The following is a 4,041-nucleotide window of genomic DNA, read 5'->3' on the forward strand; positions in this document are numbered from 1 at the left end:
TCCAATTAGCTGGGACTACAGGTATGTGCCACCATTCTGAGCTAATTCTTCTTTTTTTTTTTTTTTTTTTTTTTTGGTATTTTTTGTAGAGACAGTGTTTCACCATGTTGCCTAAGCTGGTCTCAAACTCCTGGACTTAAGCTATCTGCCCTCTTCAAACTCCCAAAGTGCTGGGATTACAGGCATAAGTGACCACACCCGGTCTGCTTTATTTCTATCCTAGGTTAATAAATTCCTCCAAGATAGGAGGTTCTAAGAGAGTTTGTCAGCTATTTATATATATAATAGTAGAGAGGGGGATAAGATTTCCAGTAAGTTTTCCTTTGTCATTTCTTTCTTTCCTAGTCATTTTTCTTTTTTTTTTCTTTTTTCTCTCTGTGTGTGTGTGTGTGTGTGTGTGTGTGTCCTTTGGTAGGGACATTCATGGAGAGAAAGATGAGCAGAATTATTTGAAAGTTGTTCTGGGAACTTATTCTGAGTTTACTGTACAACTGACCAGAGGCTCCCCATTTCTCCCAGAGTTAGAAGTTGCACCCAACTCAAATTTCCACAGGCCTCAAGGTCTCCAGTAGCTGGGCATCTGGTTTTCCCAGACAACACTTAGAATCACTGGGCTTCTAAATGCAGATTACCTGGTGCCTAAGTAGTTTGAAGTCCACTAATAAGATTGTTCTCATGTGCTCCCTCTAAGAAAGGAGGACACTTAGAGGATCCCTTTGCAACAGCACAGATCCACAATCTCACTGGCACAAACAGGTCCATGGCTTCCCTTGCTAACTCTGAGTTAGTAACTTCTTTCAGGCTATAATGGGTCAGCTGTGAGTTATGGAAGGGACAGATCCTGGGCTAGACTATCTAAAGAAAACTTCACTGACTTTGGAGGATACAGAGAGAAACAAAAGATAACAAAACATACACACACACACACACACACACACACACACACACACACACACACGCAGCACAAACAGACCTGGAGGCAGAATAAACATGTTATGAAGGAAAAATGGTAAAGGCACTGGTCTGACCCTAAAAAAAACTTTGTATATGTAGTTATCAAAATCTCTAAATAATAATTTTTAATCAACAACCTACCTTCAATCTGCTTACAGGAGACATAAGTGCAACCAACCATTTGAAACCTAATTTCTAGCTGAGCATGGTGGCATACACCTGTAATCCTTGCTACTTGGGAAGCTGTGGCAGGATAATCGCTTGAGCCCAGGAGTTCGAGGCTGTAGTGATTCATGATCATGCCACTGCATTTTAGCCTGGGCAACAGAGCCAGACCCTGTCTCTACTAAGTAAATACATAAATGAATAACAAAAATAAATAAATAAAACCTAACTTCTCATTGTACATTAATTCCATAGCCATTTATTAAATCCGTACTATGTGAACAGCCATGTGCTAGGTATTACCGACAGGATCACAGAGAAAGGGGGAAAAAGTACCTACTAAAAATTAACTAATACAAGCTAACAATGTCCAGGCCTATGGGACCAAGCACTTTACATGTATTATGTCACTTTATCTAATTTAATCCCTATAGCAAACCAAGCAAATATTTGTTCATTTTACATTTTTGAAATATGAATGTCACAGATATTGAACAAGTTACACAGCTAGTATAAAGTTTATAAACAATTTGGCACTGTAGCCACCATTCTATTTGTGTGCCCTACCCTCCCGATAAAGACAAGAAACCAAACTAAGAAACAAACCAAACCTCAAGAGTTGTCTCCATTTGTAGATCTTTTGTTTGTCAATAAATTCAATATAGTCTTTCTGTCCCACTCCAAAGTTGCTCTTTCTAAAGGCTCTAATGACTATCTCTGATCAGTTCTGTATCCTCACTATTTCTGTGAAGCATTTGCTATAGACGACCACTTCTAATTGTAAAACTTTCTGCTCTTGGCTTCTATGACATCGCCTTGTTACCTCACACCTCACAGACTACTACTTCTCAGTCTCTTGCTGGTTCTTCCTCCTCCTCTGCTCAACTATGAAATGTTGGAAGTTATCATAGCCCAACTCTCTATCTACAATCTTTGCTTAGATAATATCGTATAGTCCAAGACTAAGTTTCATCTACAAATTCATAACTGCCAAGTTTATTTCTTCACCCTGAACTATACCCCAGACCAATATATTCATCTGTTTCTTTGACATCATCAGTTGCATATCTTGAACTTGATTATTGTAAACATCCTCCAGACAATGACCACCAGGAACACAACTACAGCTGAGCAACTTGGATTTATTGCTTGTTTCAGTACATGAGAATGCACACCATGGGGAACCATGGGATGTCTTAGGAAGAGGGTGTTAAAAAGGACTTGTTATAGAATTGAGTTTGTGTTAGGAGATTTATGGAAGGGTTCAAGAAAGAGGGACTTTGGTCTGGATTGGAAGCTGTAAGGAAGCAAGGATAATTCTATAATTGGGTATTTTAGTAAGTATTATGTAGAAAGAAGGAAGGCTAGACTGAGGCTAAAACTATAATTGGTAAAGAAGCAACAGGCGCTCGTATTAGCCAGGATAAGGAGATATTTGATCATTTGTATGGCTTGGGCAATGTTGATGTTTTGTCTATGTTCAGGTATGATTACAGAGTGATCTTACTTTTGTCTTGATCTATCATGGTCAAACTCTGTCTTGTCTTGATGTTCTGTGAAATTGTTTATGTTCAACAGAAGAATAAAAATGCTTAGCTTTGATTGCCAGGCCAGCTCAAAGCAACGGCAAGCCAAGCTGGTAGTACCAGGCCATCTCCTGGATGTCACGGTCTGCTTTTCTCTTTCTCAGTATCCACACTAGAATTCTTGATTTACTCTCTTCCACCTCACTCAATAAAAACCCATTACCTCACAGACTTCCCTTCTATGTGGCACTACCACCCACACATATGCTAGCCCCAAAACCTAAGATTCACTCTTGATGATGCCCTTTTCTTAATTTTCCACAGCCAATCACCAAATCCCATTGTCTTCTTTTATTTCTTCCGCCATTGTTCTGGTCCAAACTACCATTATCTTTCTCCTAAACATGAAGTGCATCCTATTTCCTCTGCTTCCACATTTGCCCCTCTATAATCCATTCTCTTCATAACACATAGATCATATCACTCCCTTGCTTTAAAACTTTCAAATAGCTTCCTATTGTACTCAAAATAAAAGCCAAACTTCTTACCCTGGCTTTCAAGGACCACGGTCTGGCTTCTGCCTAACTCTCCACTCTCATCTATCTGGGACTATCTTGCCGCTCACTCACTATGCTTCCCCCACACTGGCCTTTCCTGCCCTGCCCCTGCAACATACCAAGTTCCTTTCTCTCTGCATTTGCCCTGTCCTTTCTTTGCCAGAACAATAGTCTCCCTGCCAGCTCTTTCTCATCTAGGTCTCTTTGAGAGGGCTTCCCTGACCATCTAGATGCCACCTTTCTAGGCACTATCACATCTTTTCGTTTTATTTCCTTCAAGTAGTAATCAATACCGGAAAGAATACTGTTCATGTATTCATCCGTTATTGTCATCGCTTCATTGGAATTTAGCTTCCTACAGGAATGGTGTTTGTCTTGCTCACTATGATTTCAGCCCCTAGAAACCCACCTACCTCGGAGCCAAGGACTCAGTAAACAGTACACACTGCCCTCCTGCCACTGTGCTAATTTCTACTAACACACTCACAAATAATCAGCATTTTCTGCTTGTTTTTAACGGAAAGTAGGGCACTCAATGAAAAGGAAATAAAAGCAGAGTCAAGAAAGTGCCTTCTATCCATGGAGTACCCAAGTGTTGTGCGGCCACGGTATATAGGGATGTGTCAGCAGCACCTGAGGGTGTTTCCTTCTCTGAGCTAGTTTCTTTCCTGGAAATCATGTTGAGCCCTTAGCCTTATGGTTCACCCTGTTTTTTAAGATCATCCCGGGGTTTCATTCCCGTAACCGCTCTTCCAGCTGGCCAAGGCGGCGGGAAGAAACCCCACCCTCTTGCGCAAGCGCCCAGTAGCGGAATCCGCTGGGTCGAGGGCTTTAGTGTG

The sequence above is a fragment of the Theropithecus gelada genome, chromosome 1, assembly GCF_003255815.1.
Source record: "Theropithecus gelada isolate Dixy chromosome 1, Tgel_1.0, whole genome shotgun sequence".
Taxonomy (NCBI): Eukaryota; Metazoa; Chordata; class Mammalia; order Primates; family Cercopithecidae; genus Theropithecus; species Theropithecus gelada.